The following is a 13436-nucleotide window of genomic DNA, read 5'->3' as shown; positions in this document are numbered from 1 at the left end:
GGAGTGACTTGCCATTGCCTCTTTCCTGGGTCTGAGAAAGAGTGACTGGCCCAGGGTCATCCAGCTGGCTTTGAGCCTAAGGCAGGACAAGAACTCACAGTCTCCTGTTGCCTTAATGTCTCCTGTTGCCTTAGTGTCTATGCTATATTGGCTCTTCTAGGAGGCCATCAATTAAATAAAAAATTCAAATAGTTGAAGTAAATATTCACAAACAAATAATAATTTTTAGTCTTTATGTTATTCGTCAAATATAGAGGTAGTCCTCAGCTTACAACCACGATGGGGACCAGAATTTCCATTGCTGAGCAACGCAGTTGTTAAAGGAGGTGGGCCCAATTTTACTACCGGTATTATTATTTTTTTGCCATGGTTGTTTGTTTGTTTGTTTCTTTCGATTTATATACCACCCTTTTCCCGAGGGATTCAGGGCAGTTTACAGGGCAAATTAAAACAGTGCAATGTACAAATTAAAATAAAATAAAATTAATAGCCCCAAAAGAGTTTAAAATTTTAAATTTAAAACCCCTCAGTCCAGGGGTTAAGCGAATCACTGCAGATGTCAAGTAAGTCACATGGTTCTTAAGCGAATTCAGCTTCCCCCATTGACCTTGCTTAGAATAATCTAAGCCCAATTAATTCAGTTTCTGCAACATTTAATTTTTATGGCTGCTCTTCTTCAGTAAGCAGCACTGAGTAGTGTACATAGTTAAAGCCAATAATACAAAACAAAATATTAAAAACTAAGGAAACCCAACAAGAATAAAGTAAAAATGTAGAAGTCTTGCTATGTTACTTTGTTCTGTTCTTCAACTCCCATGTTATTCTAATATTTCTTCTTTTATGCCTTCGGATCATAAATGCTAGTTGCCAACTCTTTTATGTGGTCAAATACTTCAGAGGTTGACTGGGAAATATATGATTCATGATCTAACAAGCTTGCTTTTTAAATTAATTGAGGGGCAAAAATATGGTGATTATTTGAGTATGAAAATAGAATTGAACTATTGTATTACTATGTTTCTCAAGAGGCTATTTTCTTTCAGCTGGGGTACATTTATGCAAGTTTATGACTGTTTTACATAGATATCTTAGAATGGGGGTGAACCATACGTTTAAATAACACAAAGTTCTCCTGAGAAATGCATTCTAGAAAGCTGAGGACACGGTAAACTAGATATCACTGAAGGAACATTACAGTGGAATTGGTGGCCAGATGATGCATCTTGGCTGGCAAAATCTCTCCGGAGAAAGGAGAAATTGTGAGATTGCTCACATGTACTCCAGACAGCTGTCTCATAAGCAGACTGCCAGAACTGAGGTTTTTGCACAGCAGCTAGGAGTTGAAGGACAACAATTTAATTTAATTTAATTTAATTTAATTTAATAATATTTCTATACCGCCCTTCTCCCGAAGGACTCAGGGCGGTGAACAGGGCAAGAATAAAAATACAGAATTACAAAAGTTAAAAAATGATTAAATACATGCCCACTAAAAAACAATCAATACATATTAAAACCCCAATAAAATTACAATGAAAAACCCCCCCAATCCCTCATCAGGCCAGGCCGGCTTGTTCGAACAAGTATGTTTTGAGATCGCAGCGAAAGGAGCGAAGATCGGGCGCCATCCGGAGCTCAACCGGAAGCTGATTCCATAGCTCCGGAGCGCCCACAGAGAAGGATCTCCCCCTGGGGGCCACCAATCGACATTCTCTGATCAGTGTCACCCTGAGGAGGCCCTCTCTGTGGGAACGCACAGGGCGAAGGGAAGTTGATGCCGGCAGCAGGTGTTCCCTAAGGTACTCCGGACCCCTGCCATGTAGGGCTTTAAACACCATTACTAGTACCTTGAATCTCACCCGGAAGACAACTGGTAACCAATGCAGCTCACGGAGCAGAGGTGTAACATGGGAGTATCGGGAGACTCCCAACACAACTCTCGCGGCTGCATTCTGTACCAGTTGGAGCCTCCGGGTGGTCCTTAAGGGCAGCCCATTGTAGAGAGCGTTGCAGTAGTCTAGACGAGAGGTCACGAGCGCATGAGTGACCGTGCATAAATCATCCCGGCCTAGATAGGGCCGCAACTGGCGCACCAGGCGAACCTGGGCGAAAGCCCCCCTAGTCACAGCCACTATGTGATCTTCCAAGGTGAGCCGTGAATCTAGGAGGACTCCCAAGTTGCGAGCCCTATCTACGGGGGGTAATAATTCACCCCCCATAGAAAGAGATGGAATATCCGAATTGACCCGGGATGAAGGTATGCAAAGCCACTCAGTCTTGTAGGGGTTGAGTTGAAGTCTGTTCCTCCCCATCCAGACCCGAATTAAGCTCATAGTTGTAATAATAATAATAATAATAATAATAATAATAATAATAATAATAATAATAATAATAATAATTGTTAGAATATGTTGTTGAAAAAATGGTTTGTTTAACAGAGTATTATTAATACACAGTGGAAGTTGTACTGGGACTTTTAGGCAAACAGTAATGCACTAACACGAGTTTTATAACTTATTTTTACTCAGACAACAAAAAGAAACACAGTAAGAAATAGTCCAAATATCAATCCAGTATCATGCACATAAAAGTCAGTCCATAAAAACATAGTATCAAAATACAAAAGCTGCTTACCAATATCAAAAACAATATACACTGTAGCAAGCAGTTGATTCTTGAGAGAATAAATATCAAGTTAGCAAACAAGAGAACAAGAGGTATCCAAACACTAACATCAAACACATATACAAGAACAACAATGTGTAACATCTAACTCTCTTTTATGTGGAATAATTACAGCCACACCCTTAGGCCGTTTAACTCCTTAAAGGTGCTTTTACTCCATTATATAATATTGTCACCCAAATCAAGTTTAATCTCTAACAATCTCCCCTTTTGGGTGGCATATTATACATATATTTTTACAATCTCAAATTACACATATCACAAACAGATTTATGCTTTATAGCACCCTGAGCTTTAGTAAACTGGTCAGCAATATTATCTTCAGTTGCACAATATTCCAGTTTAATCAAATTATCTTTAACACATTGTCTGACATTTAGATACCGTAGATCCGTATGTTTTGATCTAGTTTTCACTGCAGCATTAGTTGCTAATTTTATAGCTGCTTGATTGTCTTCATACACTTTTATTGGTTCATTACAATTTAAACCCATATCAAACAATAATTGTTTCCATACCAATAGCTCAGTACATAATAAAGATAGACAAGAAAATTCAGATTCAGTTGTTGATAAACTTATATGCTTCTGTCTGTTAGACCTCCATCCTACTAAAGCGTTTCCCAATAATACAACCAATCCTGAAGTGGATTTTCTGGTTACAGTATCAGATGCAAAACTAGCATCTGCAAATGCTTTTAGTTCTAATTCCTTTGTTGGCTCTAGATATAGAGAATAATGTATGGTGTGTTTCAAATATCTTAAAACTCTTTTCGCACCTTGCCAACATCTGGTTGTAGGATTCTCACAATATCTAGCTAAATGATTAACTGTAAATGCTATGTCAGGTCTTGACCAGTTACATAAATACATCAAGCTGCCTATTAATGATTGATATATCTTTTTATCAAAGACATTGCTGTTATCTGCTGAACTCTCAAAACCTTGAACCATAGGTGTTTTTACTGGTTTACAGTTTTCCATATTATAACGTTTCAGCAAACCATTAATTTTCTTAGCTTGAGACAGTTTAAATCCTTTACTAGTCCTGACAATATCCAGTCCTAGATAATGACTAATAGCTCCTAGATCTTTTACTCTAAATTTTCTTTTTAACCCTGAAATTATTCTTTCAGTTTCTGTTTCATCTTTTGCTATAATAGCAATATCATCAGTGAATAATAATAACAATGATAATTCACTATTTTGCTGTTTTATAAATAAACAAGGATCTGCAATACTAGCTTTAAATCCCAAACTATTTAACTCTTTTACTAAACATCTATTCCACTCATAACCTGACTGTTTTAAACCATACAAACTCTTATTCAGTTTCCAACAGTACCCTACCTTACTTTCTATTCCTGATGGAACTTTCATATATATATCATGGTTTAATGTTGCATGCAAATAAGCAGTTTCAATATCTACATGTTTTATACTATAATTCTTATTTGCTGCCCAAACTAAAGCAGCCCTAAGAGTGGAAGCTCTTAACGTTGGGGAAAATACTACATCATAATCACTATTATTCTGTGCAAATCCTTGAGCAACTAATCTTGCTTTATGTATTACCTCTCCTGTAACACTTTCTTTCAGTTTAAAAACCCATTTACATCCAATTAACTTTTCTGTTTTAGGTATTTTAACCTCTTGATAAACATTAAGATCTTGCAAAGACTTTATTTCTTTATCCATAGCTACTTTCCAATTCTTTCTTTCATTCTCAGGATACATTTTTATTTCTTCAACATTAGAAGGTTCAATGTCTATTTGACAAATTAAACCTGCCTCAAAACGATCAGGCTGTCGTCTTTTCCTGTTAGACCTTCTGAGAATTATTGGACTTATAGGTACATTTACATTATTATCTTCTTCCTCTCCTGTCTCCCCTATCAGTGGTTCTTGTTTGATCTCTCTAGCAGGTTCCTCCTCTTCTTTATCACTTTCATTTGAAGAGTTAGTTAAATCTTGTTGAGGAATATATACAATATCTTCTACCCTTTCCCAGCCTGACTGTTCTTGAAAAACAGCGCTAGAACTACAATAAATGTTTTTAGTACCTTTCTCCCAAAACCGATAAGACTTATGGTTTAACTCATAGCCAACAAAAAATAATTGTTTAGCTCTATGTTCTCCTTTATTTCTTATTGAACTTGGAATATGTACCCAAGCAGGTGTCCCAAATGTGTGAATATAACTAAGATTTGGTTTTCTCTTATACCATAAGGTATAAGGAATTTTACCTGTAGCTGAACTAACCACATTGTTTAAAATATGATTAGCACATTTTGCTGCTTCTCCCCATAAGCTATCAGGTAAACCAGAATCTTCAATCATAGATCTAATCATAGCTTGCAATGTTTGGCCCCTCCGTTCAACAAATGCATTATGCTGAGGTCTATAAGGAGCTGTACGTCTATGCTCTATTCCCTCTGAAACTAACAGCTCATTGAACTGTTTATTAACAAACTCAGTTCCATTGTCTGTTATTATGGTTTTTACATTTAACTGAGTTTTCCTTTGTACAAACTTGAGCCAATTAGATATTGTTTGTATAGTTTCAGTTTTTGACGTAAGGAGATAACAGAACCCATATCTGCTATAATGGTCTAGAATATTTAATATGTAGCAAGCACCCCCTAAACTGGGTTTCATAGGACCTATCAAATCCATAAATACCAGTTCTAATGGAGTTGTGGTTTTAAATCCATCTAACCTATTAGCTGGTGCTGCCCTGCTCTTTTCTCTACCACATACGTTACACTGTAGATATTTCTTACAAGCCTTTAACTTAAACCCATTAGACAAAGCTACAGTTCTTTTTAGTGTATTAAAATTCACATAACCCAATCTTCTATGTAATAAATGAATACATTCATCATGTGGTTTTTGATTTGTACAAGTAGTAGCCATTATTATAGGATCATTGCTAATTACAAACAAACCATCTTTCATATTAGCTATTAAGTTCACTTCATTCTTTTGAATAAGACATTCCTCCCCTTGGAAAGTAACTTTAAAACCTGCTTCCAATAATGCCTTAACTGATAATAAATTATAATCACATCTGGGAACATATAGCATTTCCAAATTTTGTTTTAAAAATGAACAGTAAACCTTACCCTCTCCAGAGACCTTGACTCTCCAGCCATTAGCCATAGAAATATATTTTTTACTAGACCTTATATTCTCAAAATCCCTTTTTATTCTTGAAATACAGTGTGTAGCTCCACTATCTACCACCCACCAATTGTGGTTATTAGTAGTTCTATTAGCTACAGCTACATTAATCAGCTTTTTATTCTTTCTATGGCTTTCCTTTCTCTGACAATTACTATTCTGACAAAACTTAGCAATATGTCCCTTTAACCCACAATTAAAGCATTTCCTTAAAATATAAGCAGATTCAGTCTTCTTTATTTCTTGTTGCAATGGCTCTCTCAACTGTTTTCTCTCCATACGACATCTTGATTCTTCCAACAACCTTCCAGTTATTGAAGAAACAGTTAGGTCTTCTTTGGACAAAACCTCCAAGGACGATACAAAGGCATCGTAGCTCTCATCCAATGATGATAAAATGATGTAAACCTGGTGAAGCTCTGAGAAAATAAGTTCTTTTTCTTGCAGTTCCAACAAAGTTGCTTTTATAAAGTTAAGGTGAGCTAACATATCGCCATTCTTTTCCAGTCTAGCTCTAAATAGCTTTCTGGTAAGATTTATATGAGCACCAACACTGTCCCGAACAAAAATCTTTTTCAACTTAGCCCAACATTTAGCAGCAGATTCTTCTCCACGCACATGGACTAGCTGTTGGTCTCCTAATGTTAGCCCAATGATAGATAAAGCCTTATCATTGTCTTTATTGAAGTCTACAATCTTCTTGTTATCTTCTTCATTAGTTGGATCCCAGGCAGTTACATCAGGAGGATTATGGACTATTTTCCAAAGACCTTGATTTTGTAATAGCAAACTACATTGTGTAGACCAGGATACGTAGTTTGACCCATTAAGCCGGGTAATGCAGAATGGATTGAATAGTCCTTGTGCCATTGTCTGAATTTAAAAACTCAGTTAGGAAATATAAATACAATACTGTGCCTGTCCTCAGCACCACACTGGATCTGGGCCCATAACCATTGTTAGAATATGTTGTTGAAAAAATGGTTTGTTTAACAGAGTATTATTAATACACAGTGGAAGTTGTACTGGGACTTTTAGGCAAACAGTAATGCACTAACACGAGTTTTATAACTTATTTTTACTCAGACAACAAAAAGAAACACAGTAAGAAATAGTCCAAATATCAATCCAGTATCATGCACATAAAAGTCAGTCCATAAAAACATAGTATCAAAATACAAAAGCTGCTTACCAATATCAAAAACAATATACACTGTAGCAAGCAGTTGATTCTTGAGAGAATAAATATCAAGTTAGCAAACAAGAGAACAAGAGGTATCCAAACACTAACATCAAACACATATACAAGAACAACAATGTGTAACATCTAACTCTCTTTTATGTGGAATAATTACAGCCACACCCTTAGGCCGTTTAACTCCTTAAAGGTGCTTTTACTCCATTATATAATATTGTCACCCAAATCAAGTTTAATCTCTAACAATAATAATAATAATAATAATAATAATAATAATAATAATAATAATTTTATTTGTATACCGCCCTTCTCCCAAAGGACTCAGGGCGGTGAACAGGACAAACATATAAAAATACAAAAATACAGAAGTTAAGAAAGAATTAAACGAGATGCCCAAGTTCTAACAATAGGTTAAAATACATTTAAAACAACAATAAAATCCCAACCCATCCCCCATCAGGCCAGGCCGGCTTGTTCGAACAAATAAGTCTTCAGATCGCATCGGAAGGAGCGAAGGTTGGGCGCCATTACATTGCCGGTTGAGCTCAACCGGCAATGTAATGTAATGTAATGTAATGTAGCCTATATGGACATAATGTTCCACTAAGCCTTATTTCTTAATCACTTTTGGAAATTTTTTACAGCTTTTCAAATATTAAGAACCTTTAGAACAGCATGTTCAATCTATGGCATTCACTGGCTAAGTATCTTCATTCTTTCATGAAATAACTTTTAAATACTCGAGGGCATTTTCTTTTAATAAACAGCAAAGGGGTTGTTTCACTTGAAGGAATGTCTTCCTTTACAGTTAAATGCAAATGTGGGAAACCACTTGCCTGAATGATGATATATATGCTGCACCTTCTTATAGCTAAATTTCTCCAGATTTCTTTTTCCATTTGATTTATCTTTCATCAAACTGAATGGGAATAGGCAGACAGGCACCTATGTCTTCACACAAACTTTTTTGCACAGCACCTATGTCTCTACACAAACTTCACTATTCAGTGGCACCAGTTTTCTCTATTTTGCTCACAATCATTTGTAAAAATAGCACTCCTGAATTCCGCTTTTTTTTAAAAAAATAATAATAAGCTCACTTCTTTTTTATCTTAGGTGAACATGGCAAAAATCTCCTATGGGAAAATAAAAGTTCTGTGTCTGAATTCATCCTTCTGGGTTTCTCAACCAAGCCGCAAACGCAACGATTCCTTTTTGCTACCTTCTTCATCCTGTATCTGATGATTGGGCAACGGTCTCATTATCATCCTCATTAGAGTAGACTCTCGTCTCCACACACCCATGTACTTCTTCTTGGCCAACCTCTCCTTCTTGGACATCAGCTACAGTTCAACCACAATGCCGCAGATGTTAATACATCTCCTTTCAAAAAGAAAAAACATCTCCTTTGCAGGCTGTACTGCCCAAATGTACATCTTCCTGTCTTTGGGGATAACTGAATGTGTTCTCTATGCCGTGATGGCTTATGATCGATACATAGCCATCTGCCGCCCGTTACACTACACTAACCTGATGAGTAAGTCAATTTGTGTTAAGATGGTAGCCGGATCCTGGGCCTGTGGCTTCCTCTTTGCCACGATGCACACTGGCTTCACTATGCACTTGCCTTACTGTGGCCCAAATGAGATCAACCACTTCTTTTGTGAAGTGCCAGCTATCTTGGAATTAGCTTGTGCTGACACACATGTTAATGAGGTGGTGGACTTTGTGTTGGGCGTGATCTTGCTCATGACCCCACTTTCTTTGATTGTGACCTCTTACATGTTCATCCTGGGTGCTATCCTGAAGATCCGCTCCGCAGAAAGGAAATTCAAAGCTTTCTCCACTTGCACCTCACACATCACAGTGGTGACTCTCTTCTATGGTGCTGCAATGTTCATGTACATGCGCCCAGCTTCCAGCTATAAGCCGGAAAGAGACAAGAAGTTTTCTCTCTTTTAAAACGTGGTATCTGCTCTTTTGAACCCATGTATTTACTCTCTAAGAAATAAAGAGGTCAAAGGAGCTCTGTGCAAATGGGTTTGCATTCAATAAATGAACATGTATATTATTTATTAACAGAGGAAATGTAAACAAGAGGACTATTTTATAACCATGCTATAATTTATGCAGAATACATGAATGATTCCCCAGCTCACAAGGACACTCCATTTGTCTATCTATATATTGGGCTAGACATAAGAAAATAATTTTCCAGACAGACCTTCTAGCACATTTCTATAATATTCACTTGTATGTTCATGTTCGCTGGAAGAGTGTGAGTTCTAGTTCCATTTTCGGCATGAAGCCAGCTGGGTGACATTGGGCCAGTCCTGATACTGAAAATATTGCCAACAAAACTTCTGTGACTTTTCCAGGCATTCACCAAGAATCAATACTGATTCAAAGGCACCCCAACATTTTAAAGGTAAAATGTTCTATTGTGTGAAAGTAAATATTATAACCTTATAATTGCTACAGAGCAGATCAGTTTCTTCCTAAGAAGATAGTTAGAGGGACTGATTTCCTCAGAGACTTTAGCTAGAAAGTCAAGAAAGAAAATGGAACAAAATAAAAACTAGGACCTATGTTTGATTTTTTTTTATTTAAAAAAGACACATCCAAAATTCTAAAAACTGGGTCAAAATGGCTTTGTTAGAATGGATTGCGGTAGGCGTCCAGGTTACCTGAAGAGCTGCCTCACCCCAATGGGACTGGCCTGCCGCACTCGTTCTGGCAGAACAGGCCTACTGCGGAGCCCATCGGCCAAAGAATTTCAGCTGCTGGGGTCCAGGAGAAAAGCCTTTTCTGCCAGGGCTCCCGCCCTCTGGACCATCTTGCAACCAGAGGTGAGATCTTTCCTCACCCTCCTGGCCCTCAGGAAGAGCCTTAAAACCTGGTTCTTCCATCAGGTATGAGGCCCTGAGGGAGAAGGTCTAGGCCGGAGGTGGCCAGTGCGATGACAGAGAAGGTACCACCATCGCTCCATTCCAAACCCTTGCTCTTTTAGACTCTTCTGCCATTTTAATCTCTTTCAATGTTTATAACTGTTTTTATATCTCAGTGTTTCATCATACTGTAAGCCATTCAGTTGCCTCCAACTGCCAGATGGGCAGGATGTAATTTGAATAAATAAAAAAATAATGGGAATGATAAATCAGTTGCAATCCCATCTATAGCGCTATGATGTCTGAGTTATTTTACCGATTATTGTTTATGTTCCCGTCATGCAAATCAATAAATTAATCAATTAACCTCTTTGAAATGGGCTGTTGGTGCAGGAGATTGGAGTCAGAATGCCTGGAATATTAGATATGACCCTTTCCAGTCTAATCAACAAAGGTGATGGTTTGCTGTACACTTAGTCCTCTACTTACAGCCATTCAGTTAGTGACTGGTCGAAGTTACGTCTTTGGAAAAAGTGATTTATGACCAGTTTTCATACTTATGATTGTTGCAGCATTCCCACGGTCATGTGATCAAAATTTGGGTGCGTGGTGAATTTATCATGGGTGCACTGTTCCAGGGTCATGTGATCACCATTTTGCACCCCACCCCCCCAAGCTGGCTTCTGACAAGCAAAATCATCCCTCAACGACTGCATGATTACACTTAACAACTGCAGTGATTTGCTTAATGACGGTGGCAAAAAAAGGTCATATAGTGGGGCAAAACTCACTTTACAACTGCCTTGCTTAGCAGTGGAAATTTTGGGTTCAACTATATTTATACGTCAAGGACTATCTGTAGTTCATTGTCACTGTACTTCTCAACATCTCATGGGCAATTACTCGCTTTAGCGAGTCCCAAATTAAAGCCTCGGGAATAGTGAGTAAAGTCCCCAAAGTTTGATACCTTGGAAGATTTTTTCTCGTCCTGGAGGTGTGAGCCTGAGGCAATAATTAATCAGCCATTCTTTCAAAACAAAACACTTACTTGCCATAGCTTGTTCAATATAATAGAAGTTACTTCACAGAGGAAAGTTATTTTATTGTATGAGTGCAGCTAAAAATGAAGCACCAGGAGAAACCCTGAAAATCATGCACTAAAGTAGTATATACTACCTAGCAGGTAATGATAGGTTTGGGATTGGGATTGGGTTGTTGTGAAGAATATTTGAATTTCTCATAATCATCAGACATCCTTTTAGCCCCAATTTCTTCAGGGAAAAGATTATAATAGAAAGGTGGATGATTAAATTCAGAGGTAAGAAAGCCAGTGTGGACATGAAACACAAACCTGATGCTGAGAATTAATAATTGGAGTTCTGTGGAACAAAATGTCTTCTGTGCATTTCCAGAAGACAAACCTACATCTTTCATTGCATTCATCAATAATGAAAGAGCATCTCTTCAGCTCTGCAATTTTCTCTCAAGAAATGGGTAGAATTTAAAGCCAAGGTATTTTTTTCCTAATACTGAAGAACTGTTTTTTTAAAACGTATTTCTTAGTGGAAGATACCTCAGCAAAGGATTCAAAGAAGTTCTGACAGCAGGTGTGTGAACTCTGTGTGTGTTCATGTGTGTGTGTGTGTGTGTGTGTGTGTGTGATTCCTATCCAACTATTACCAGCTTTGATTTTGGTTTTCATCTCAACCACTAGGTTTCTAGCTTTACTTCCAATATTTGCTGTTATGTTTTCAGGAGAACCCGTAATAGAAATAATGAACAGAACTTTGTGGACTGAATTCATTCTTCTTGGACTTCTGAGTCACACGGTGACACACACAGTTTTCTTTGGGGTGATTCTATTGGTTTTTTTGTTGCTTTACTGGGAAACAGTCTTTTCTTTTTTGTAATCATCACAGGTTCATATTCCAGGGCCCCTATGCACTTTTTCCTCAGCCAGCTCTCGTTCATAGACATCTGCCAGACGTCTAGCATTGTCCCCAAAATGTCCATGGATTTTTGGAACAAGGGCAATACAATTTCTTTGGCTGGATGTGGGACTCAGATTTTTTTCACCCACATGATGGGAGGAGCAGAGTGCCTCCTACTGACTGTCATGTCTTATGACAGGTATGTGGCCATCTGCAAACCTTTGCACTATCCAGTTCTCATGAACAGAAGGGTTTGTGTGACCATGTCAGGTGGAGTCTGGTTTGGGGCTGTTTTTCATTCACTCATGCACCCTTTTGTGTGCTCCAGCTGCCTTTCTGTGAGTCTAATCGAGTGAATCAGTTCTTCTGCACAGTCCAAGCTCTGCTGAAATTATCTTGTTCTGAAACATCCAACTATGAAAATTGGTTGTTCCTAACTGGCAGTATATTACTCTTTGGTCCCTTCTCCATCATCCTGGCTTCCTACATCGCTATTCTTTTGACAGTCCTGGGAATGCAATCAGTGGAAGGAAGGCATAAAGCATTTGGCACTTGTCTCTCTCACCTCTGTGTGGTGGGGCTCTTCTATGGGGCAGCAAGCTTTAAGTATATGAGACCCAGATCTTACCGAACACCAGAACAGGATAAGGTGGCCTCTTTGTTTTGTGACATTGTGACTCCCATGCTGAATCCCTTGATATACAGTCTGAGGAACCGTGATGTGCTAGTAGAACTGAGAAAACACATTCTGAAATGTAAGTTGCATTTTTAACCCACCTAACAAGGCCACATCAGAGCCAATCAATAGTTATGTGGAAGAGAACAAAAACAAGGAGAAAAATATTATGTAACAGTCATGAGTAGTGTTGAAAGAAAAGTCGTCATCATGGTTCAATCCAAGCCGGGAATGAACAACATGGCAATTGCTTTAGGAAGAAGGTTGAAGTTTATTGAGGAGGAGAGCCAGACAGGAATATGGCTCTGGAAGAAAAGAGAGAGAGCACGTGTAGGGAGTGGGTTTTTATACCTTCTGGAGACTTTTATTTGGAGTTGTTCCTGTGGAATGAACTTTGACCTCAGTCTGAGTGTGCCCTTTGGCATCTCTGGGTTAATCCTATTATGTTCTGTCTTAGAGTTTGGGTGGGGTATGTAGATTTTAGGTGTCTTTGTCTTCCTAAACTTCTAGCTGGGGCCTCCAACCTTCCTGGATTATTTACATCTGCATTTCTACAGAGCTGGTTTCTGCTTGAGGGAGGGAGACTTGGGGCAATTAAGAAAAACTAGGCATCCTTTTCTGCCTCTTTAATATTTCCATATTTCCAAGTGAAGACCCCATACTTACAGAAACCCGAATAGAGGGTTGACGGTGCACCAAGTCCTTGCCGGACAAAGTATTGGGTCCCTGTTCCGGGTGCCACGTGTAGTATGAAATGAGACTCACACGAATCTTGAGCAGCTGTCTTCTTTATTGGTTAACATTCAGTCATATATATATATATGTCTTAAACAATAGCTTTAGCGGTTAAACATTAGCAGTTTACATGCCATCCCG

General features: G+C 38.1%; 1 pseudogene across 1 annotated transcript; it reads left to right on the top strand.

Annotated features, from left to right (window-relative positions):
- The first annotated feature begins 556 nt into the window (after positions 1 to 556).
- Positions 557 to 13240, top strand: LOC310633362 (annotated as a pseudogene). The gene is made up of 5 exons: positions 557 to 563; positions 8182 to 9105; positions 9806 to 9914; positions 11873 to 12639; positions 13209 to 13240. The product of its transcript is annotated as an uncharacterized misc_RNA (transcript).
- Positions 13241 to 13436: the final 196 nt, after the last annotated feature.

Source organism: Vipera ursinii, assembly GCF_947247035.1.
Source record: "Vipera ursinii genome assembly, chromosome: 2".
NCBI classification, from domain to species: domain Eukaryota; kingdom Metazoa; phylum Chordata; class Lepidosauria; order Squamata; family Viperidae; genus Vipera; species Vipera ursinii.
The sequence above is the reverse complement of the archived record's forward strand: the minus strand, read 5'-3'. Positions and strand labels throughout refer to the sequence as shown.